The sequence below is a fragment of the Bos javanicus genome, chromosome 7, assembly GCF_032452875.1.
Source record: "Bos javanicus breed banteng chromosome 7, ARS-OSU_banteng_1.0, whole genome shotgun sequence".
In the NCBI taxonomy this organism is placed as follows: domain Eukaryota; kingdom Metazoa; phylum Chordata; class Mammalia; order Artiodactyla; family Bovidae; genus Bos; species Bos javanicus.
Window position 1 is genome coordinate 98,916,204 of NC_083874.1, and position 12,328 is coordinate 98,928,531.

The following is a 12,328-nucleotide window of genomic DNA, read 5'->3' on the forward strand; positions in this document are numbered from 1 at the left end:
AAGTTAGACCTGTTGGGCTATTCTGTGTGTTCTTTGGAGGACATTATTCCTACAATTGAAATTATACTTTGGGTCCATATGTTGGTCAGAAAGATCAATGTAGCACAGACTGGTCAGGACCCACAGAAATCCTGTCTCTTGAAAAGCCAGAATAATACTTACTTCCAGGTGGTTGTGGGTTTTGAGTAATGATTGAGTAGCTGTCACAGACAACACTAGAGTTTACTGGTTACATGACACTGCTTGACAAGGTGTCTGCAGCTATACTCCTACATGTTTCAACTATGTATTTATGTATACGTGTGTGTGTGTGTGTGTGTGTGTGTGTGCATTTCCCAAGTGCAAAACACCTGGATGTGATTTTATAGGAATTTGGTGAATAAATATTTTAGTAACCAAATTTTTTAAAAAGGTGGGTGTTCCCTGGTGGCTCGGACGGTAAAGCGTCTGCCTACAGTTGGGAGACCCAGGTTCAATCCATGGGTCTGGAAGATCTCCTGGAGAAGGGAATGGCAAGCCACTCCAGTATTCTTGCCCCCCCCCCACAAGAAAAAGGGGGCTCAAAGAAATATTTGTGGACTTCCCTGATGGCTCAGAGATTAAAGCATCTGCCTGCAATGTGGGAGACCTGGGTTCGATCCCTGGGTTGGGAAGATCCCCTGGAGAAGGGAATGGCAACCCACTCCAGTACTCTTGCCTGGAAAATCCCATGGACAGAGGAGCCTGGTGGGCTACAGTCCACGGGGTAGCAAAGAGTCAGACACGACTGAGTGACTTCACTTCACTTTACTGTAGAAATGCTTAGAGTCAATGTATGAAAATAAACAAATCAATGTATAAAAATAAATCTCTTCATCAGTCAGAGAAACAGAACCAATAAATGTGTTTTATACATTCTATTTAGCTGATTAGATGAAGCCTGCTCACATTTTAAAGGGCAATCTGCTTTACTCTACCAATTAAAATGTTAATCTCAGTTAACCTCATCCAAAAATATCCTCACAGAAGCACCTACTATAATGTTTGGTCAAATATCTTAGCACCAGTGACCCAGTCAAGTTGATGCATAAAATCAACCATCACAATCTAAAAAACAGAGATATATATTATAAAGTAATTATCTTCCAATTAAAATAAATCATTTAATTAATAATAAAAGATGTACTATTTCCCAGACTTGTCTGACCAAAGAAAGCTTTCTTTAGAGAAGTATATTATGATATATCAGTTTGCCAAAATGCAGATATTTGTTTGATAGATTTATATGGTTTAATTAGACCATATAGGCTAAATATAATCCCCTAGGCCTGCTGTAACAAAGTTATCACAAACTGTTGGCTTAAAACTCCAGATACTTATTTTCTTACACTTCTAAAGTCCAAAGTCAGGGTGTTAGCTGGTCTACATTCCCTCTGAAACTCTTACTCCTTGCCTCTTCTGAGCTATTAATAGTGACCATTGATTCTTGTTATTCTGTAGTTAGAGTTATATCACCTCTCCACCTCTGTCATTACCCGCTGAGGTTACATTCATCTGAAAGTAAAAAAGATAAAAGTCTAATTTGGATATACAGTCCTCACCTGGTATCTGAGAGGGATCGGTTCTGGGATCTATCATCATAGATAACAACATCCACAGGTGCTCAAGTCCTTTATATAAAATGGTGGAGGATACAGAGTGCAGACTGTATTTTAAAAATATCTATATATGTACACTGAAAGCACCTGGAAAAAGTGTGAAGCTCGTCAGTCATTCAATATACAACATGAGTACCTACCATGTACAAATAACTGTGCTAGACATTTTCTCTATAAAAAAATAATTTGACCTATTCGCTTCTTGTTAGGAGCTCTAATTCTAGTGAAGGAGATAGATAAAATAAAACTATAATGTGAATACCATCATTATGCAATGTGATACAAACCACACTGGTCTCCAAAGATACAGCACAGAGAAGACGATACCTGGAGGAACCGCTAGTGTGGCTGTGATGGTGAGCAGGAGCAGGAGAAAGAAGTGTGTTTGGCAGGCGATTGTTAGTGGCAAGAAGGATAGTGATGCATGAAGGAGGTGTTTGCACATGTTTGTTTCCAGCAGCATTCTGAAAACTGATCCACAGAATTTGAATGGGTCAGTTGAAAACAAAACAAAGCAAAACCTGACAGCTTTTTACTCAGAGTTGTCCCCATCAGGAAACAAAGTCAATTTGTTCCTGAGAATAAGGACTGAATCTTATTTTGTGCTATCGGATAAAAATAAATGGGCAATTACAAAACAGTGAAAGAGGTAATGAGCATGTCACAACTTGCATAAAAATTTTAAAAAGTGATTTCAGTAAATATGAGAAGTAATGAAGTAGCAAAACCCACACAGAACTGTGATCCTTTCCCATTCCATTCAACTAAAGAAGAACAATACAGAGTTGCTAGATGCCCAACAGGCCTGATTACAAACACCCAGGAGTCATAGCTAAAAGATTTTCATACCGCAAATGAAATGTTATGACAAATTGAAATACTTTACAAAGCTTACAAGAAACCATTATGAATACTCAACATATATAAAATTAAATGAAATAAAACAATTACAAATTAAAAATAGCACACAATACAATTAATGGAAAATACAGTACTAATTTTGGACTCGGTGATAGGAACGAATGCCTACATCATGGATTTTAAGCACCGTAGACCAATGTCAATGAAGAAATGGTGAAGAGGGCTCAATTAGATGGTGAGTTAAACCAGAGACTCTGATGTGAAGCTGGATACTTTGAGCTTACACTATCAGTGGAAAGGTAGTCTAGCTAAATTTCTCCTGCCAGCAAGTGTAGCCTATAGATAACCATATTTGTCTGCTTTAGACCTAGAAGGAAAACTTACTCATTTAATAAATACTTAGGAACTGCTGGGCTTCTATGGTGGCTCAGATGGTAAAGAATTCACCTGCAATGAAGGAGACCTGGATTCGATTCCTGAGTCAGGAAAATCCCCTGGAGAAGGGAATGTTTATCCACTCCAGTATTCTTACCTGGAAAATTCCATGGAGAGAGGAGCCTATCGGGCTACAGTCCATGGGGTTGCAAAGAGTCAGACACCACTGAGTGACTAACACACTTACTTACACTTAGTTACTACTATGTAATATACAATTGTTCTGGGTGTTCTTTAGATATATTACTGACCTCCTGCAAAAGATTAAGTTTCTGCTGCTATCTTGGGGAGATTCTGAAATAGGGAGAAAAGATAATGTACCTGGATTCTTCTCTTCGGGATTCAGGCAGTCTTTTCCCCAGGAGTGTTGCCTGCGACCTGTTAACAGTTGGAGACTCTTCTAGAAAGTGCCCTCAATCAAATAGAATTGGCCAAGACATACCTTTTCCCCCTAGAGTGGCCTGAATCCTATGACAGATATTGCGGGAGTACAAAAGTTCCATTCCCTTGCCTCAAATGGAAAATATTCCAAAACACCAACTCAGCCTTGTTTCTCATGAGATCAACTGAAGGCTTTATTTAAACTGCATCAAAATCAACTTTCTGTTTCTCCTCAATCCTGCTTTTCTCTTTCCTTTATATATTTACATTGTTGTTTCCCTATAAACTTACAGCCCCAAAATCTCCACCTCAAAGCTTTTATTTGGGAGAATAGATCTAAGACTTCTGATGCCAAGATGGATAAATAGAGCTGACTCCAAATTAAATTTTGCAATTTGATCAACCTGCCAGCCAAATGGCAAAGGTAAGTCCTTTTATGATGGTTTGTAAGCTTCTGAGATACATACATTTATATACTACTAGATTAATTGTCATTCACATATGACTATGGAATATATACAATTCTATTTTTAAAACTATACAGAAAGAAAATATTGGGAGGAAATACAAAATAGTACTGGTTTTATTTAATTGAAGAAACAAAACTTTCCTTTTTCATTCATGTCTCATCATTTTTAACAGAAAAAACACATAGACTAAAGTAATAAATTAAACTAGGTAGTAAGATTTGAGTTTCTTTATACTTTAATTTATTATCACTATTATCAACATTTCACCACGTAAGGTTTCAGCTAGTCAATTCCCATAGAATATTATTCACCTTTAAGTATAGCTTTAGTTAAGACATCTTTAATTTTATCAAGCATTAAAATGTAATGCTAATACCAAAGCTATGGATTTTGTACAATTGTTAAGACATTTTTATATTTTATAATCGTGTGGTATGTCCAATCATAAAGAGCTATACTGGTATAAAGAAAGCAGCTATTATATAGAATTTTTGGTTTAAATGACTGACCCCCCTTCATGTTTTTCTGTTAATTTCCCCCAAGCCATTCTACAATTTTGTGTGATCTTGGCTGGCTATATCAGTGGCTAAGTGGAACAGATCAATTGAACTACAGATCAATAATCTCTTTTCATACCTGCCACTCCATGCCACCTCAATCTTTTTATAACATACAATCAAATTTTCTGCATTAAAGATTATCAATAACCTCTTAATTGATCTTTTTTAAATATATCTTTAGATTACTTGATAGACTACTTAACTTTGATGATCCTTCATTCTTTTTTTTTTCCAGTTTCTTTCTTTTGTGATCTAACAGCCTTGTATATAATGTCTTCTAAAATCAAATGCAACTCTCAAAGTTTATTAATTCTTCCTCTACAACTTTAGCTAATGTGTTCTTTCCTCTTTATTTCTATTGCCAGTACTCCAGAAAAGCATACTCATCTTTCCACAGACCAATTCAGTATCTTTGTATTATATTTCTATTCTGTCCTGCCTTCCACACAGCCAATATTTATCAATACTTCTGAAAGACTAACATTTCAAAAGTACAATTCTTTTTACATCAGCCTGTTTTTCAAATCATTCCCTAACTTATACACTATGCAGTACTTCACTGTATGGCCCATTTACTTTATATTTTTGTTAAACATAAGAGTAATCATCTATTGGTAACTGCTCCCACCCCAGAAGATTTCAGGAACCCACCTGAGTTTGCCTCACTTCTTCTAAAAGTGAAGGGCATATTCATGCTTATGTAGGTGAACTTCTTAAAGATCTTGTTTTCTTGATTCTCTCTGGACACCCATTATACACATCAATCATTATTTCTGTTCATTCATTCCCACTAAGAACTTTACAATTCCTAACTTCCCTGAATGCATTGATAGTTTGTAAATAATTGTATGGCTGGATTCTCCTTGGTTTTCATGTCTTAACTCAGATGCTGTCTCCTCAGAGATGCCTTCCTTGGCTTAACACAGTATAATCTTCGTAACACTTCACAATGTCTAAATTTCCCTCTGTGTTGTATTTATTAACCTTTTTCTCTTTTACTATCTCATGTACTCAATATAAACTCTATGGAAGCAGGAATTTTTTTTAAGACAATTATCTTATAGCAGTGCTAGGCTCACAGTGAAAATAAGAAGGTACATATAACTTCTGCCCTCACACATGCGTAGTCTTCTCCATCAACATCCTCCACCAGAGTCACACATTTGTTACATCTGATGAACCTACACGGACAAATTGCAGTCATCTGAAGTCCACAGTTTGCATTTCAGTCACTCTTGATATTTCACATTCTGTGGCTGGACAAAATACAGTGACATATATCCATCTTTATGGTAACATACACAGTATTTTCAATGCCTTAAAATTTCTTTGTGCTCCATTCATCCCTTTCTTCTCACAATCATGGCAATCACTGTTCTTTTAACTGACTCGATAGTTTTGCCTTTTGCAGAATGTCAGGCAGTTGGAATCATACAGTATGTACCCTTTCAGGTTTGCTTCCTTAACTCAGCAATGTGAGATTAAGTTTCCTTCATCTGTTTTCTATATTCTGAAGGACATCTTGAAGTGAAGTGAAAGTTGCTCAGTCACGTCTGACTATTTGCAATCCCATGGACTATACAGTCTATGGAATTCTTCAGGACAGAATACTGGAGTGGATAGCCATTTCCTTTGCCAGATGCTTTTCCCAACCCAGGGGTCAAACCCAGGCCTCCTGCATTGCAGGCAGATTCTTTACCAGCTGAACTACAAGGGAAGTCCAAGAATACTGGAGTGGGTAGCCTATCCCTTCTCCAGAGATATTCTCAACCCAGGAATCGAACTGGGGTCTCCTGCATTGCAGGCAGATTCTTTACCGACTTATCAGGGAAGCCCAAAGGACATCTTGGTTGCTTCCAAATTTTGGCAATTATGAATGAAGCTGCCATAAATATCCATGTGCAGGTTTTAAATATGGATATAACTTTTCAAATTTGGGGGGGAAAATACCAAGGAGCACAACTGTTGGATTGTACACTTAAAGTATGTTTGGCTTTTTCTGTTTAGGGCTAGGGGATTTCCACAACATCAGCTAGGTATCGCATGGGTCTTAAGAAATGGAATCACAAAATTAAGTAAATTTTGTTTCATACTATTATCTGCATCGTTTTCTTCAATTTACACATCAACCAAACCACATGGTATAAAAATCACATGTAGAAACAAGAGGCTTATATAGACATAATCACCCAATGGGCTTTTCAGGTCATGCTAGTGGTAAACAGCCTGCCTACCAATGCAGAAGATGCAAGAGACACGGGTTCGATCCCAAGGTTAGGAAGATCCCCTGGAGGAAAAATGGCAACTCACTCCAGTATTCTTGCCTCACAGACAAGAATCCCATGGACAGAGAAGACTGATGGGCTACAGTCCTTGGGGTCACAAAGAGCCGGACACGACTGAAGCTACTTAGCATGTATGTAATCATAGCGTATAAAATCAGTCATAATAATAGAATAAAGCAATCCTCCCCATCTTTTTTAGTCATTTTAGATAAGTTCCATTCATATTTTAAACTCTTTGGGGGACATTTTAAATATAACTACTTACTGAGTTACTATTACCAAAGTTTCAAAAAAGGCAAACCAGATATAAATTAATCCCATTCTGTGTAATTCTGAAATTTTTATTTACCATGAAAAAATCAAACATATTTGACATACTTTGTAGTGAGGAACAGTTACTGTATAGTTGTAGAGGGTACTTTTTCCACTTAGATTTTATATGTAACTCTATTAATAAAGAAACTTTATTTTAGAACACATGAATTTAACTGTAAGAAAGAAAACTTCTTGATGCACATTTACAAATGGTTCTCAATAATTCAAAGAGAGCTTTTTAGTGATAAGATCTTGGAACTGCCATTTTTAATCAATTTCTATTTTAAAGTCTGAAATATTAATACTATTTCATTTAAGTCAAATCACCTTTTATTACTAGGAAAATTTTCAATAGAATTTAATGGAAAATCCTGAATTGTTATAAGCCATCTCCTGTTAATGAACATCAAAACTTCAGTGGGGAATTAGAAATTCAGAGGAAATATGTATATTCAAATAGAAAATAGCAACACTCAAAAATAAGTCTAAGCGTTAGTTAATATTACACTCTATCATCAATGTTTAAATTCAAGGATATGATAAAAATTACTGGATGTTTTGCTTTTATAACACCTATCTTTCTAGTTCAGCATTCGTACTTCCAATAAATTAAAAAATAAAACCCAGAAATTCCAAGTCCACTTCTAGATATCGTTCTCCTTCAAACTGAAAGTAAAATACATAGCAACACTTAAAGAAAAACGCCCTTCATGGATTAACACTAAATGGCACCATGAGCTTCTTTCTTGGAGATACAAACTCTTAATATAATTGAGTTCTACCAAAGATGTCCAGAAGTTTCTCTAAATATACTGGAGTGGACCATCCTGACACAATAACATATGCCACAAACTGCCAAAGGCTGTAAAATGTGCCACCAGTATAAACTGTTTTAAAAACAGAGTTGGGCAAGTATTTGGGGAAAAGAAATATTGAAGGGCAGACCCGCTAAATCAAAAGGAAGCTATGGGCAATAAATGCCAAGCTACTGAGTTCTTTCAAGATTTACTGCAAATTCTTCCTGTGCAGTAGCCTCATTTCTTTTTCTTGTGAGCAAAATGAAGTTATTATAAGATATCATGCCAAATCTCATGAAATGTCATGACAAAGCACTAAAAAATGGCCACTTTCTGCATGAAGCTTTTGAAGATGGTTCTATGGCATTAAAATCTCCTATGAACTACAGTTATTTTTAGGGGTGAAAGAAATTTTGTTCATTTTATTTAATTTCTTAATGTAGGACATGTTTTATTATTTTATGATTTTAGATTAACATTTATTTGGAAAACTTCCAATAATGTCACTATTCATGGAAACTAACCTGTTATTTTTTAATAAGGAAAAAGTTACTGACTCCTTCTCAGATACAGTGTGTATTCAGCTTTTTTACTTCTAGTAAACAAGATGCATTTCAGTTTTAGTAACTTTCCTTGACCATATATTACTAAATACACTTATTTATACAACTGAGATTTATTTAACAAATTAACTGGTATATGCAGAGATGCGGCCTATAATATTTACCTACAAGTATTGGGTTAAATTCAGTATTCTTGCCTGGAGAATTCCATGGACAGAGGAGCTTGGTGGGCTACAGTCCATGCAGTCACGAAGAGCAGGATATGCCTGAGCACACACACACATATTCAGGGGTTTCCTTGACTTCAGTGTGCTGGCTTCAGCGAAAGTCATGCCATTGGGAGTGTGGGCCGACATTCAAGGATTAATTGTGTAAGGAGTATAGAAACAACTCCTTTTTAGCCCAAAGCAGGACATCTTTGAACAGGAACTTCAGCCTCAGGATCTCCCTTGGGTCTGTTAAGACAGTTTGGACTATTTCACAGCTGGATGTCTCTCTCTGCCCGTCCTTCTTCCTTTTCCTTTCTAAGGTATTAATACCATCAGGATCCCATATAAACACCCTGAACGCTAAGCTGTCTCAGTGTCTGTGAGAAAATCTATTTGCTATCCTCACATATATCATCTCTTAAATATTTTCAGCTGTACCTTTAATGATGTCAAAATGCATCTCGGCACTTCCCTGGTGGCCCAGTGCCTAAGACTCCGTCCACTCTTCCAATGCAGGGTGCTCAGATTCCATCCCTGCTCAGGGAACTAGATTCCACAGGCAGCAACGACCAGTGTGCTTGCTGCAACGAAAGATCTTAAAAGCCACAACAAAGATCCAAGATCCTATGTGCCTCAACTAAGACCCAGTGTGTCTGAATATTAAATAAATATTTTTCTAATTCATTTAGTTTTATCATCTTTTTTGAGTCAGTCTCATTATAGTCTATCATTTTTACACGAGGTCAAAGAGAGACCTCCGAACTGAGGTCACATTTTCTAGTCCTGTACCTTTCAGGTACATACCCAACAAAACTAGAAAGAGTGTCAGTTCAAAACAGATGCCTTTATTCCCTTAGTGATCACCCAACAACTATGGAATAAGGTTTATCTCCTTGACACTTGCATATTGAGTTTTCTCTTTTTAAGCCGCAGCATACTTTTCCAAACTCAGCACCTTTTATTCAATCTTGTACACCCTGGACTTTGGCCTTGTTAATTGTTTTCCTAAATGTCTGCCTCCCCTCACCCTTGTATGTTTGCATTGGTTTCTCTGTGACAGAGTTTATTATCCTGGGCTTGAAAATCACTGCAGAAGGTAACTGCAGCCATGAAATTAAGACACTTGCTCCTTGGAAGAAAAGCTGTAACAAACCTAGATAGCATATTAAAAAGCAGAGACACCACTTTACTGACAAAGGTGCATATAGCCAAAGATACGGATTTCCCAGTAGTCAGGTACAGATGTGAGAGTTGGACCATAAAGAAGGTTGCTGCTAAGTCACTTCAGTCGTGTCCGACTCTGTGCGACCCCATAGATGGCAGCCCACCAGGCTCCCCTGTCCCTGGGATTCTCCAGGCAAGAACACTGGAGTGGGTTGCCATTTAAGAAGGCTGAGAGCCAAAGAATTGATGCTTTTGAACTGTGATGCTGGAGAAGACTCTTGAAAGTCCGTTGACTTGAAAGTCCATTGGACTGCAAGGAGATCAAACCAGTCAATCCCAAGGAAATCAACCCTGAATATTCATTGGAAGGACTGATGCTGAACCTTAAGTTCCAATACTATGGCCACCTGATGCCAAGAGCTGACTCATTGGAAAAGACCTTGATGCTGGGAAAGAATGTAAGCAGAATAAGGGGGCAGCAGAAGATGAAATGATTAGATAGCATCACTGATTCAACGGACGTGATTTTGAGCAAATTCCGGGAGATAGTGGAGGACAGAAGCAGTTCTTGGAGACACAAAGATTCAGACATGACTTAGTGACTGAACAACAACTATTCCTGAAACATTATTCATCGTCTTCTAAGATTTTCTTCCCAGATTCAGCTAAAACCACACTTTCTCTTCTGATACCTTTTTGAAATAAATCCCCTCTAACTTCCAAACACATTAAGTACCTTAAACTTCTTAGTTGAAAATAATTATGGTTAGTAGAGAAATATGATACATTTTTACATTCATCTGACAAACTACTTCTGAGGGGCCCTATAAGTGGATAATTTTCTAAATAGGATTTTTATCTTTCAAGTATTGACTAACATATGATTTAAAATTACTGCTTAAGTCCTTTTATAAACATTTGGCATTAATATTAAAGAAAATAAAGTTTGTAAACAAAGATATTCCTTCCTCTCTAAAATATGGACTAATTTAGCCAAGAGGCTTTAAAATGACCCACACTGCGTGCCCAATATGTGTGGGTTGTTTGCATGTTTACGTTTATTATATGTATACAATTTAAAGAGATAAATCGTGCTTTTGTGATATTATATATATATATATATATATATGTGTGTGTGTATTTAATGCTCTACAGTTTTAAGTTCAGAAAGGACAAATAAAGGCCAAGCCACAATTTCTCTGGTTTATCCTATTTTTTCAAGCTCTTTTTTTCCTATCCATCTTATCTTTAAATTAACTTGTAGGGTCTAAATCAATATCCTTCCAGGGCTTTTGTTACCTTATCTTGATGTGGTGTTTCTGAACTAATGATGAAAATGCAGCTTATGTTTAGGCTTAGCCCTTCAATTTGAATCTACTGAAGGGCACACATATTTCTTCAACCTCTCACAATATTTTGATTAAAGATAATTATTTTCTATTTTAATACAATAATGGTATAGTTGCTATTCTTCATGTCCTCCTTGACCCCTCTTCTCTCTTCTTACTGTTAAACTTTTAGCTAATTCTTTCCATAGCTATTACTCTTCTTTTTAGAGTCTCCCTGAAGGAAATTTAAACATTCAAAAATAATTTCCCCAAAACTACAGAGGGATCCACAGATCTCATTCAACATGATTTTCTGTGATTATTTGCATCAGACTCCCTGAGAATAAGTCTGTGGGATTCCTTCTATTCATTGAAAGTTACACATTCTTTGCAAAAGGAAACATAATATTCTGTAAAGAACACAATTCTGCCTTTAGAAAATAATTATTATAATAAGAACAATAATAACAGATTTGTTTTCATTGGAAGAAGAGACATTTAGATTTCAGAGAATCTGTGTTCCATTTAACAATTTTTTTAGACTAAATATTCATCTTGTTTTAATGGTGCTTCATACATTATTTAATCTAGAGCCTACCTTCTCTGAGTCACACTAACCATTCACATTCATTTTTACTTAGGTGACACTAAAGGGGGGCATGCAGAACTGAACACAGGCCAGAGCTGCAATGAAAGGTAATGTAATGTAGGCAACTGAACTCACTTTAGGTTTTGAGCAAATCATGCTGGAACATATATTGGAATTTGCAGAAATGAAATGTTTCATTCTTTTCACACACTGATGATTTTCTTTTAGTATTTTCCACCTTCTATGGTTCCTTTGTATCAGCATTTCTTTGTCTCCTTCACGCTTCTATTTGTTCTCTGCTTTCTTTGTAAATAACTGAAATTGTATTTATGACACATATACACACACTTTTAGCATTTTTTTGCTGTTCTTTTTTTTTTCTTTTTAACAAAAGAATGTTTGTGAAGGATCTCATTAGGTCCATTCTCTTATCCCAACTGTCCACACTTGATACAGCAGAATTGAGTGCTGTCTTTTTCTGATTTATTAGCTTTTTGCACTATTGAGATGAATGTTGGGCACATAACAGATGCTTGATTCATTTTTCCTGCTGTAAATGGCCACAATAAAAACACAGAATAAGTTCTAGCATGCCTTAATTGCAATACAATTTTTTTAAAAATTAAAAATTAGCAAAATAACATAATCATTCAAAATTTTCAGAATTGTTAAGAGTAAATGATCATAAATTCCCAACCTATTTGGATAAGCAAAAATATATAAACCACTTTAAA

The 12,328-nt window shown here is 36.1% G+C and overlaps 1 long non-coding RNA gene across 2 annotated transcripts in view; it reads left to right on the forward strand.

The window, feature by feature from the left end:
* LOC133251705 (uncharacterized) overlaps positions 1-11,679 on the forward strand; it is a 55,079-nt gene extending 43,400 nt beyond the window's left edge. Inside the window, exons 3-5 of one of the 2 annotated variants that reach the window (XR_009737745.1) lie at positions 3,608-3,738; positions 6,676-6,760; positions 11,647-11,678. This is a non-coding gene — a long non-coding RNA (uncharacterized LOC133251705). Of the gene's footprint in view, positions 1-3,607; positions 3,739-6,675; positions 6,761-11,646 lie in introns of both variants that reach the window. The other variant, XR_009737746.1, reaches the window with a different exon arrangement.
* Positions 11,680-12,328: the final 649 nt, after the last annotated feature.